Genomic DNA, 14,448 nt, shown 5'->3' on the forward strand with positions numbered 1-14,448 from the left:
ACTAGAGATACAATAAAATAACAGTGGACAGCAATTCAAGATAGAGATTCACAAGTTACAAAGATTATAATACATATACAACATGCAGAAATAAGTCATTACTGTATGCAAATGACCTTAAGAGAAAGGTCACGTCCGCATACAGGAGCACCGGACAAAACAAGCGTTGAATTAAACTGTTAGTTCTATGAAAAACAGAAACCAAATACATATACATATACATATATATATATATATATATATATATATATATATATATATATATATATATTATATATATATATATATACATATATACCTACACTTACATATGTCTCCATAGTAATAGTTTAGATAGATTTATATGGAAATCATTAGATATAATTATCGTATGAGCGTGATATTATGTACAGCCGTTGGTAGATCTGCTTTTCTATTTTCTTTCTACTGTTTCACAAAATGTTTAATTCTAATAATAATGCCGCGGTACGCGAACGACGTCCAAACGTGGGTCGTAGAACTCGAAATGCTGTAAATTTAGAATATGCTCGGGAAAATCAGCAGCAAGGAGATATACCTTTCAATTTCCCAGCAAGCTGCATTCAACTATAATATCTTAGAATACAAACTGCTGCACAACTTACTAAGCACACAGGAAGTCCATATTAAGTAAATACTGATTTTTCGATAATTTTCATAAAAATAATATAGTGCATCAGATAAGGCTAAGTCTAAGCGCACCTGAGGAGGCGCGGCTTGGTAATACAAAGTGTTGATCTTATGGAGATTGCCTTTTCACACCGTTCCACGCCATGCTCGATTCAGTGTATGTGAGTTCTTCAATAAATTCGAGCGGTACCACGTGCAATGCTTCAGATGAGTATGAACAACTTTTCACAACCTCTACAGGAGTGTTAGTAGAATTTTAGTAGAAAATATCTGGTTTCATATTCTTATCGCATTATTTTGTATTTGTTGGAGTGTTTCCACTCATGCATATCTGAATATTATATTACTTGATTAATGTTTAATTTATTTTTGTACAGGTGAACATTAAGGATGACATTTAAAGAAAAAAATCTATTGACATTCATTGTAATTCACATCAGACAGCACAGTAGAGAACTTGTTGGTGAAAATCAAGTCTCTCATCCACATTTCCAACAGGTAATGATTATTAATTAATTAATCATTTTTCATCCTGCAAATTTAATTTTGAAGCCTGGGTCACACCTGTCATGCAGCGTTTCGATCCGATTACGGACGTATTGTGAGAATCGCGCGGTAAAGTCAATGAAAATGATAGGAACGCAATGTTGCCACTTTTCCCGTACACACCGCCTTCTGCAGTGCATAGTAGTTGTGATTCAAGTTATCCCAGTATTTCAGATTTAAAACTTGGCTTTCACTAGTAGAGTTAGTGGTCGAGTAATTGACATACTAACTCTACCGAGCTAACTCTACTCTACTTACTTGGTCGAGTAACTGTTTTCACTACAATTTGAGTATAGTAGGTAACTAAAGTGTGTTGTCTACACATTTTCCAATTTTATTTAATAATAATAATAAATTTTGACTTTATTTCTGCGTTAAAAAAAAAATACAGAACATGTGAAAATTAAAAGTAATAGAAAACTAAGTATGCAGTATTATCATTCTGCTCCACTATAGAAATACAATGAGAAAAAAAAAACAAAACAAAGAAGCAAAAAAAACAAAAACAAAAAACAATACAGTTAATTGCTTACTCTACTAGAGCTACACTGCGAACGAAAAATACATCAAAAAGACTACTCTACTAGAGATACAATAAAATAACAGTGGACAGCAATTCAAGATAGAGATTCACAAGTTACAAAGATTATAATACATATACAACATGCAGAAATAAGTCATTACTGTATGCAAATGACCTTAAGAGAAAGGTCACGTCCGCATACAGGAGCACCGGACAAAACAAGCGTTGAATTAAACTGTTAGTTCTATGAAAAATAGAAACCAAATACATATATATATATATATATATATATATATATATATATATATATATATATATATATATATATATTATATATATATATATATACATATATACCTACACTTACATATGTCTCCATAGTAATAGTTTAGATAGATTTATATGGAAATCATTAGATATAATTATCGTATGAGCGTGATATTATGTACATCATTTTTGTAATAGTCCATGTGTATATTATATAATGTTGTTTTGCAAGAGGACAGTGTTCTGTACATACAATGTGCACGAAAGTTAGATACATTAGGCAGTGACAGAGTACATGGCTTCCAATCCGTCTGTGCTAATTGAAAGAAGCCATTTTTTCAGATGCAATTTCATTTTTATTATTTTATTGTGGCAGTTGAAAAGGGTTTTCATTGAGGAAGGTAACTGATTGAAAAATTTTGGTGCTAGAAAAAGAAAGGTTTTTTTAAATAAAGTGCTGTTTGGCCTGACACCCCGGACAAACAACCCATCAGCCTGCCTCGTACGATAAGGGCCAGTAACTGAATCACAATACTCAATAGTTACGCCATCATTACCGCTCACTAAATAGAAAATTGACAAGACTTTATGCACATACAAATGTCTTATGGGGAGGATACCAAGTCTACAGAAAAGGGGGAATGTATGATCGTGGCGACCCACTCCTGCTACAATCCTTATGAGTGATTTTTGGAGTTTGATTATAGGACTCATAATTGAATAGTAAGTGCCACCCCAACAGCTCAAACCATAATTAATTCTAGAGTGAGCAAATGAATGGTAGACATCGTTTAAAGCTTTAAGATTACAAAGACCCTTTAATTAGTACATAGTTCTCAGGTAGAAATGCAATGACTTTTTCAAGTATGAGATGTGGGCTTTCCATGACACATTTTGGTCAAGGAAAACACCCAAATATTTGACTGTATTCTCACCTTTAACAATTGGGCAATTACAATGATCAGAATTACAAATGCACGTATGCAGTTGAATGGGCTCCGCAAAACTTAGACTGCCCATAAGACTGAACAAAATGTAATTGGTTTTCTGAACATTCATTGAGAGCTTATGCAGGTGAACCATAATGTCAATTTATTGAGATCATGTTGTATATCCAACCGAAGATGATCTAATGTGTTTGAATATGCCAGGGCAGTGTCATCAGCAAAAGCTGTTATCTGACCTTTGAATTTACCCCTGAACAAGTCATTGATGTAAACCAAGAATAAGATGGGTCCAAGGACAGAGCCTTGTGGCACTCCATAGTGGATTTCCATCAGATTACTAGTTACCTTTTCAATTCTTCTAACAGCTTGCTTTCTACCCTGCAAAAATGATCTCAGCCACTCCAACGCCACCCCCCTAATGCCCGCCCTCCACAACTTATGAAGCAGTAATCTGTGGTTAACTGTGTCAAATGCCTTACTGATATCAATAAAAAGGCCCGCAGCCCTGCCCCCACATCCCCTATTCAGACCAAGATATAAATAGTTTTTAAAAAATTTTGCAATGCATACTCTGTATTGAGGTTCTGTCTAAAACCAAATTGTTGTTTTGAGAAGAAATTGTGAGAGTCCAAAAAATGCAATAATCTTTTTTTAATCAGCTTTTCAAAAACTTTTGATAGAGTAGGTAAGAGAGAGATTGGGCGATAGTTACTTTTTGAGAACCGATCTCCCTTTTTGAAAATTGGTATGACAGTAGCAATCTTTAAGATGTCTGGAAATTGACCTGAAGCTATAGATAAGTTGAACAGATGAAGTAATATTTTAGAGAAATATGGGAGATTATCTTTTAGTATTCTGGCTGTAATTATGTCAATTCCTGAGCTCTTACTCAATACTTTGAGAAAGTATGAAGTTAATTTGAGAAAGTATCATTTGTATTTGAGAATAGTCACTTGTAATTGAGAGAATGTCTGATGTAGATGAGAATAGTCTATTGTATTTGGGAAGTCATCACATGTAATTGAGAATGGTGAATTGTATTTGAGAAAACGTCAAATGTAAATGAGAAGATATCAATTGAAAATCAGAAAATTTCCCAATTGACATGTCGTGACTCTTCTGTAGCCTACAGTACAGGTTTGATTTGAGCAGGAAAGGATACTGTACTACGTACACAGTATTCCAATTACTACCATAGGCTTTGATGGGGGCAAATTAATATTTTCAATGGTGAAATTATTTCTCCTGTAATGTTTACGAATGGTTAATGAGTATAATTTCTATGTCTGTATTGGCAGAACGACTTTTGTCTCCGAACATTTTGTGAAATATTGCACTTGATGAAGATCAAATTCTCTATGTTTACGGCGTAATTAAACTTTATCATCAATCAATTGAATTTCTTGATCAAACAATTCGGCATTTCTTTAATGGATTTTGGGGCTTGAAAATAATTTTTTATCCAAAAACTAAACGTTTTATTGGAATATTAAATATCATATTATTTTATATGAGTACTGTTATGAAAAATATAAGTACTGGAAGTACTGGTTTTTTAAAATCATTTCTCAATTACAACTGACAACTTCTCAATTTCAAATCCTATGTTCTCAAATTGAAATGATACTTTCTAAAATAAAATTCACTATCCTCAATTACAAGTGATGATTTCTCAAATACAAATGACTATTCTCAATTACAATTGATACTTTCTCAAATACTGTTGGAAAAAGTGTAGTAAACAGAACTAACTTTAGAATGTCAATACGGAACATTCATTATCGCCGTTCAGCCACAAAAGTTTTACAAAAACCATTGATATTATGCTTAAACTGATGGTTTAATATGTTTTAAACATATTGATATGTTCTTAAACTTGATATCCTACGGCCCGACTCTACTCTACTAGCTCGAGACTGTTTTCATTAGCATAGTAGTGGTAGAGTAGAGTGAGAAGCGTTGGTGGGGAAGGCAAGTGGTAGAGTACTATCGCACAGTGCTATCCCACTCTACTAAATCTAGTACTCAAAAGGAGGGCACATAGAACACTTATAATACATCATCATAAACTTGATACTTGATACTCCTGTGAGTAATTTGATTTAAGATTGGTTTGTGTGTACCATTTTTGAAAATAAATATAACAGTTTGAAATTGGGTCATTCTTTTTGAAACACCGGTATATAATATATGTCCTTTATTGTCAACTCTGACATTTATTTAATATGTAACATTAAAAACATATGTAACATCAATAACTGAGAATACTTTCATTTGATAGGTAATTTGTTATTATTATGTACAAATTATTATTCACATTATTACGTATTATTTATTAATTAAAAAGGACCTATATCTAAATTCTAAAATACATATTTATGACATCTATGTTAACTATCTTTCGTAGATCTTACTACTTACTTACTTACTGCGGTGGCCATTCGTACCCCAGTCGGTACTTAGCCTCCTCAACTAAGCCTCTCCAGAAGTTTCGGTCACCCGCGTCCTCCTCTTTTAGGCCCATCCTCCTCGCTATCTTTCCGGACCTGGTCCCACCATCTAGTTTTTGGCCTTCCAGCTGGTCTCCTTCCTATAGGATTATTCCTCTTGTTTTCAAGGATTATTTTTTTAGGATTATTTCTAGGATTATTTTTTAGGATTTTCTAGGATTATTTCACTGCTTGTCAGAGCGCTTTCCTCTTTCCTCAGAATGTGTCCCGTCCACCGTAACCCTCTGCTTTTAATCTCACCCACTATGTCTGGTTCATTGAATAATTGGCGTATTTAATAGTTGTGCTTGATTCTCCAATCTCCGTTCTCTAGTGTTGGGCCAAAAATTTTTCGAAGAATCTTGTTTTTAAAAACAATGGTCTTTTTTCTTCTTTTTTATTCAGTATCCATGTTTCTGAAGCATATAGTAGTACTGGTCTAATGATGGTTTTGTATAGTCTTAGTTTTGATGCATGTGAGAGGAGTCTTGAGCTAAGCAGTTTATTGCATGCATAAAAGCTTTCATTTGCCGATCTTATTCTGTTGGTCACTTCCAATTCTTCTGAGTTGTTGTGCGTGAGTGTCACTCCCAAGTACGTGAAAGTTTCTGTGTTTTTAAAATTATAGTCTCTTACTTTCGTAGATCTTATTTTGTAAAATTTGTTACTGCCGTTCATTCATGCATTGAAAAGTTTAATGAAACTAAATAATGCAGTAATTTATTGGTTATGACAACTATTTCAGGTCTCTGTTTAGGCAGAGGTAGCTGGGACGTTCTAGTTCTGTGAAACGATACCAGAGTACAGCACTATTGAGAACCACTGCCTCCACATTACAGGACTCCGCAACTTACAGGTGTGTTTCCTGACATGTTTTTTTCATTCTTTCTGAGCATGATACACACATGAGCTCCAGGGTTGTGCGTGGGTAATGGAGCGGATACACATGAGATATGAGTGGGCCTTTAGGTGGGTTTCGAACGATGTTGGGAAGGGGGAAGCAATTTTTTAAACTCATAAGTGGTATTTAAAGGAGCTCGGATCTTGAAGTAGTCACTCTTAAGGTATGTTCAGACCAAAATCTGTAGCTCTGCAGAGTCTGTGGATGGATAGATTTAAAAAGATCTGTCGCCGGCGACTTTCTCCAGCGATTTTCTCCAGGCATCCGAGCGGATGTTTTCGATAAAGATCTCTCATCAAAAACCTAAATCAAGTAAAAATGGAGATAGAAGAACTCTAATTTCAAATTCGGATTCAGCGCCTTAAATTATTGACCGAGCGAAGTGAGGTCTAAGATTCAAGTCGACGGTTTGGCATTTCTCTTAATGTTTAAATGTTTATATTTTGCGCATTTACGGCGAAACACGGTAATAGATTTTCATGAAATTTGACAGGTATATTCCTTTTTCAATTGCGCGTCGACGTATATACCAGGTTTTTGGGAATTTTGCATTTCAAGGATAATATATTCGAACTCGTGGCTGGAGCTCAAGGCTTCTTTTTCCAGCCACACCAATGTATATTAGTTGATAAGTGTTATTTTGTAAATTTCTAGTGAATTGGTAAATAAATAATAACTAAATAAAATAAAATAAGAATATAAAAGGAAAAAGGAGCCTCCTTCATACGCCAATATTAGAGTAAAAATCTGGTGTGGCGCACTCACACAACTTTCCTTGCCGTTATGAAAATTGATCACCTGACGCTAGTGTTCCCGCGCATCTCAAGTCTACTATTCAAAGATTTGAGCCAGCTGGTGACAGAGTAATAACGCTGGAGACACACATGAGGTCTGCTATCTCTTCATAGTGAATGATTTAATAGAATCAACAATAATTTGCAATTGAATAATCACATTTTCTCGAATTTAAAGCTTATTTTCAATTTTAGGTGAAAATGTTACTGAACATTAATTGTAGAGATTTTCATGCTCAATCTACTCCACTTGATTTTTTTTGTTTCAATTGTATCTGAAGCCTGATAATTGGGAATCTATCTGCATTGATGGGGCGGAGCTCCTGAAAGTTTTACAGATATGGGACTTGTGGCAGTTGATAGAGCTTATCGATGATTATTTTAGGTATGAATATGATCAAAATCGTTGGAGCCGTTTCCGAGAAAATCACGAAAAACCCTGTTTTTGACAACATTTTCGCCATTTTAGCCGCCATCTTGAATTGCATTTGATCGAAATTGTTCGTGTCGGATCCTTATAGTGAAAGGACCTTAAGTTCCAAATTTCAAGTCATTCCGTTAATTGGGAGATGAGATACCGTGTACACAGACGCACACACACACACAGACACACACACACACACACACACACACACACACACACACACACACACACACACACACACACACACACACCACACACACACACACACACACACACACACACACACACACACACACACACACATACGGACCAATACGCAAAAACCACTTTTTTTGACTCAGGGGACCTTGAAACGTATGGAAATTTAGAAATTGGGGTACCTTAATTTTTTTCGGAAAGCAATACTTTCCTTACCTATGGTAATACGGCAAGGAAAGTAAAAATCAGACTATAGAATTATTATTCATCATAAATCAGCTGACAAGTGATTACACAGATGTTTTTGGTGTGAACATAAACTCTGTGGACGTTCAGATATTGCTCTTTTGCTCTGCAGAGTAAAATAGTTTGGTCTGAACATACCTTAAACATTGCATGCGAGCAGATTTTTCTTGGAACGTCGGCTGGCAGGTACGCAGATGTCGGTGTGAACCCCCGCATTGATTAAGCCGGCGACAGATCTTTTCAAATCCATCCATCCACAGACTGCAGAGCTGCAGATTTTGGTCTGAACTTTACTTTACAACGGGACCATTGTAGATTCAATTGCAATCGAAAAAACGAGAAAATGTGCTCAACTTTTTAAACTATGCAACTTTCTCAAGTAATCAATTTTTCACTCAATTCTTGCAATCATTATCTAATAAAATAACCAATCAATGCATGTTCTGTTTGCAGGAATTCTTCAAAGAGGAAATTCGAAATTTGATTGAAAAAGTGTCATTCACCTTATCACCGTCTACAATATTCAATTACTTGTGGCCTATTTTTTGAAGAAATAATGTCAAGAAAAAGTGCAAAAGATGGAAAAAGTAATTATGAATTCTATTTTATTCATTTTGAATCAAATGTTTAATTTGAAATCATTATTATTTTTTAGATTACAATGATATTTAGGTCATTACGATTCATTTTAGAAACGGCAATATTATACAATTGCTCACTGAATTATTATTGTTGAACTGTTAGTGAAGTTAAATTAATAATTTTGTAACTTTGTTAAAATTAATTGATTTCAGTGAAATCAAGATTAAACCAGAAATATAGCAAATGCTTTGCTGCCTTATAATGTTATATCTTATCAGGACCTCCTATATACCTGTATAAGAGGTACTGATATTGTGTTTTTAAGAAAAAATATAGGGAAAATGTGATGATATTAGAGTATTACTAATAGCATAAACTTGTACCAAATGTGATAGCACTGTTGATTTATTTAGTAATATTTATGTTGTAACGTTCATTACTGTGTTGTTAGTATTCATGTTTAGTTCATTTGTAGTAACATATGTTGTGAAGGGATCAAGTATCCAGTTTTTTGTGCTTCCAATTGTTTAGTGATTATGAAAATAATAGTTATTTGTATATCTAGAGTGAAAAGTACTGTTTTTTCCCCCTGAGGGAAAAGTTTGAAGCAACAATTTTCCTGAGGGAGGAAAAACTTTTCTCACTCGTGATATACACAACATTTTTCCTCCACCTACATTTTTATAAAACTGCAAATAAACTAATTTTTAAAAACGTACGTGACCAAACAATGTGTTACAAATTATCTAAAAAGTAAACAGCTGGGCTGGCTTGTAATCACAGTTCTCCGCCGACAGCGCTATGCGATACCTGTCGGCAAAAGTTGTAACAGCAATGGCCGCCACGACAACTATGATGATGTTCCCGTTTCAAATTTGATTAGTTAATGAGGAATATTTGTTGGCTGGTATTTTGAATAACTTGGAATATAAAAAATATATACATTTTTTAGTATAGTGATATGAAGTTTGTAATAATTTTAGCATACAAACATAAATTTCATATATTTCATGAAAATGAATAATAATAAATATTGATCAAATGTCTGGTTGAGGTATTGAATTTAGTTGATTTAATGACTACTCTATTTATGCTTCCTCATCTGAGCTTAGACCTTCTAACCTATTTCAAATGTACGTTTTTGAAATAGAGATGCTTCCCATGTTATTTAAATGGAGTCACTTTTACGCTCTAGGGAGTTTTCCTGTTTTTTCCTCCCGAGAGCGAAAAAGTGACACTTTAGTATTATGTTCCAGGGAGTAAAGTAAGCACTTTAGACAGGAGGTGGAGGAAAAAGTTTTTTTTATAAAACTAAACAAAAAGCTAAGAATCAATGTTTTATATTTGTATCAAATCGCAAATAATATAAAATAATAATCATGGTAAATGTAACATCTCCGACTCATCCCGGTTCACTAGTTTATGCGGGCATAAACTCAGAAAATGCTTAAATTGGTGTCGATCTTATCTGTTATTGCTTTTTTACGTTTTAACTTTTTTTTAGTTTGAAAGTTTTATAGTTACATCAAAGTTGATCTAAGATAGTTGTATCTAAATGACAGCAATGTTACTTTCAATGTACGGTTTAAATTTCAGAAAATGGCTGAAAACCAAATAATCATTATTCTAAATAATAAGAAAAAGATTGAATTATCAAATTAGAATTAATTGATTGAAAGAAATAAGAATAAGCCCATGTACATCCTTGGTAAATTCAGAATCTTTATGCAAAATTTCAAGTTAATCAGTTCAGTAGCTCAGACGTGATGATGCGTCCGTCATTCGTGTATTCCTATCACATACATGTGTAAGACGATTCTTTCCTTTATAGATTATCTATCAATTTGAGGGCTGCTTGACAGTTTTAGATATTATTTTTTGACACTTGATATTAACATTGTTGGCTGAAACCGATCATGTCTTCAAATATAAAATATACTATATTGAGGTCCACGTTATGAAGTCAGCACCTGATTAACGTTGGTGCTGCTATCCTTGTCTGTCATTACACGAAGCAGATAGCTCTAACCTTTTCTAGATCCGCAAATTTGCCAGATTGTTTTTAAACAGAGTAGAAATATGATTAATTACTAAAATATTTCATCTCAATACATTATGACAATTTATTATTATACAGGGCCCGGCATAAAAACCTGACGATTTTTGAGGGATCATAACTAAAGTGTCTTTCGTACAATTAAATCATATAATATATCAAATTAAAGATCAAGTTTTGCAATTTATAGTGAATTACATAGATTACTCACACAGTTTTTTATTTGTAGATTATATCATCCAAATGATTTCCGTTACTTTTCACACACTCACTTAACCTAATTCTAAAATTTGCCATTGTTCGCTCAATCATCACTTGTGGAATTGCTTCAATTTCTCGTTGAATGACTTCCTTTAGTTATGTGGATTACTGGCTGGTCAATAACGGTAATTTTGTTTATTCACAAATTCCGAAAAAAAATCTGGTGTGCACTCACACAACTTTCTTTGCCGTTATGAAAATTGATCACCTGACGCTAGTGTTCTCGCGCATCTCAAGTCTACTATATGAGACAGCTGGTGATAGGACAATAACGCTGGAGACACACGAGGTCTGCTATCTCTTCGTAGTGAATGATTTAACAGAACCAACACTTGTCAACAGTTTGCAATTTAATAATCACATTTTCTCGAGTTTCAAGCTTATTTTCAATTTAAGGTGAAAATGTTACTGGACATTAATTGCAGAGATTTTCATGGTCTATCTTTTCCACTTAAAATTTGTTGTTTAAATTGTATATGAAGGCTGATAATTGATAATCTAAAATAAAACTTTGCATAGATGGGGCAGAGCTCCTAAAAGTTTTACAGATATAGGACTTGTTGCAGTTGATAGAGCTTATCGATGACTATTTCAACGATCGAAATCGTTGGAGCCGTTTTTGAAAAAATCGCAAAAATCCCTGTTTTTGACAACATTTTCGCCATTTTAGCCGCCATCTTGGACTGCATTCAATCGAAATTGTTCGTGTCGGATCCTTATAGTGTAAGGACCTTACGTTCCAAATTTCAAGTCATTCCGTTAACTGGGAGATTGGTATCGTGTACACAGACGTACATACACTCATACACACACACACACACACACACACACACACACACATACAGACCTATACTCAAAAACCACTTTTTCGGACTCAGGGGACCTTGAAACGAATAGAAATTTAAAAACTGGGGTACCTTAATTTTTTCGGAAAGCAATACTTTCCTTACCTATGGTAATAGGGCAAGGAAAGTAATAAAAATGTTCCTCGTCACTTGAAAGAATAACGGTATCCTGGTGGATTTTTTTGTGAGAATGATCTCGCAAGCGGCTTTGCAATGTGCCGAATAATTTGCATTAAGTTGTTAAACTAACATTATCTTATACAGATGAAATTTTGGGTCGGAATGAAGAATTCGTCGTTCACTTCGATCAGAAATGGGTAGAGCAACCGCATGTTTCGCTGCTGAACGTCGTGGAGACCGTGTAACAGCTACTCAGGCGTTTTTGAGGCGTTCTCACGGTTCGTTTTCGTCCTGTAGGTTTCGTTTTTAAAGCGGACAACGTGTTCCTGGAATTCTTCACCCACAATAGGATCGTATTCCTACTGGGAACAGGCGCGTGTCGATTTAAATTATTGAAATGTCTGTGACATAAACGCTTTTTTAAAATAACTGAGTCATTATTTTTAAAATAAGCTTCAATCACAATCGCTTGATGTTCACTTGACCACGACATACTGGCTACTGAAATGGCAAGAATAGACCTGTCGATGTACAACATTCCCGCCTTTTCAATGATAGTGGTTCAAACATAACAATTACTACAAAATCGTCAGATTAATATGCCGGTCCCTGTATAATATTTTAAATTATACTTTCTTGAAGAATAAAATATACTTGATTATTATTGACAATGAACAATTAATATCACATCAGATAAACTGCAATCAGCTATTTATTTACTATAGGAGGCAGTTGTAACTTAGAGAATTGGCAACGCTGTTGTCCTTTATATAGTGGACCTCACTATAGTGATTGTAAACTGTGAATGAGGTGTCACTGAAGCAGAATCAGTATTGTTTTATAGAGTTTAGGTTTCAATTTTTCGTAAAACTTCATTCTCAAGTTATCAGTGAAATAATAACACAATATTTGGTAGTTAATTTTAATTCGTAATAATTTTTTAACCTCACTTTACAGTATTTTGTTGATATTAATCTATATTTTAGCATACCATTTAGTTTAGAGCTAATCTACTTCCTACAACTGTTTAATGTAAGTGCCTTATGGGGAAAAAATTAAGACTTGAGATTCTATTATGTAAACATAATGATAATTCTTAAGATTAAGCAGAGCACTGTAATTAGATTAGATGACGATTTATAGATTAGGTTGATTTTGACTGTTAGGCCTGGTTGCTCAAAAGTCGGTTAAATTTTAACCGTGACTAATTTCACGAGATCCAATCAGAGAAGGCCTTTTTGAAAAGACGGCTTTTCTGATTGAACGGAAGTTTCTTAGGAGACATTTTTTCCGAGTAATACTTTTTTAGATAGAGCGCCTAAAGTTTAAATTTTTGGGAAGATAGTTTCTAATTCGATAATAACTTTCAGTTGTTATTTTTGATAAGACGGCTTTCCTGATTGATTCTCGTGGAATTAATCACGATTAAAATTTAACCGGCTTTTGTGCAACCGGCACTGAGTATTCTAAAATTGTAGTATTTTAATAGGCAACTTTTTTGTATTAAATATATTCCTACAGATTTAAAAAGAATTTTATTTACACTCTAAAGATCTTCACATGCAATGTTATTTTTTAATATCGCAAGTTTTATTGATATTATAAATAATATTTTTTAATGTATTAATGATGAGCTGTATATTGGTACCGTTATTATCTATTTATATGAAATTATGACAAACATGTTGATTCCTTGAAAAATCTAGGATAAGAATAATAATAATAATGATTATTTTTTATAGATTTAATCCAATGTTATGACTGAATACTTTCATGTATTGATTGTAAAGCTGTATTGTTGTCATTATATATTACTGTATATATTATATAGTATTTTTAGAATTATTGTTATTATTATTGTAGTTATTCATTGATTTACGATTTACTATAGTATGTTATTATTCATGTTTTTGACACAATTTTAAACATTGCAATTGACAGTTGAAACTGTATTTTTGTTTTAATAGTATTGAATACAAGCTATGCTTTTTTCTAATTATTGGTTTTATATTCAATTGAATTTTAACCTTATAGTCCAGTCAACAAAAGGTTATGCAGGAAATATTTGTAAAAAAATTTTACCCCGCTGCTTTTAGAATAGTTAGGAGGTGGGAATATCCCCAGTAGATAACTATAACATATTGTCAGTAGCTCCATAGAGAAACGACGATGTTCCTTGGTATAGGGCGTTTCTGTTCCAAATTTCATTGTTGAAGCCGATAGTCCTAATAGGAATTTTTCTTGAAGCTATGTGACGCTGGTAGTCTTTCATACTGTGACGTTCTTACAATCTAACCCGGCCAAAACAGTTTCAATTCAATTCAATTTATTTCCATAAAAAAAATACATCAACAAAACATTTACATCTCAATTCAATAACAAATATTTTCAGGAAATAAATATTCCCCCACATAGACTATTGGTCCGCGTGTGGGGGAAGAATTCCTATCTATAATAACTGTAAAATAAAAAATTCTGCAGAATTCTACCTTAATATTATTCTCACTTAACTATTACAATATTGGAAATATGTTATATAAAGAAAAATAAATATAAATTATTAATAATTTTTTTTTTAATAAACAGAGCATGATGTCGTGG

At 33.4% G+C, this 14,448-nt stretch overlaps 1 long non-coding RNA gene across 1 annotated transcript; it reads left to right on the top strand.

Moving 5' to 3' along the window:
- Positions 1-1,003: 1,003 nt before the first annotated feature.
- LOC120351361 lies at positions 1,004-14,144 on the top strand. The gene is made up of 3 exons (XR_005571338.1): positions 1,004-1,146; positions 6,166-6,276; positions 8,437-14,144. It is a non-coding gene; the product is annotated as an uncharacterized LOC120351361 (long non-coding RNA).
- The last annotated feature ends 304 nt before the right edge of the window (positions 14,145-14,448 follow it).

This window comes from Nilaparvata lugens, chromosome 1 (genome assembly GCF_014356525.2).
Source record: "Nilaparvata lugens isolate BPH chromosome 1, ASM1435652v1, whole genome shotgun sequence".
NCBI lineage: Eukaryota > Metazoa > Arthropoda > Insecta > Hemiptera > Delphacidae > Nilaparvata > Nilaparvata lugens.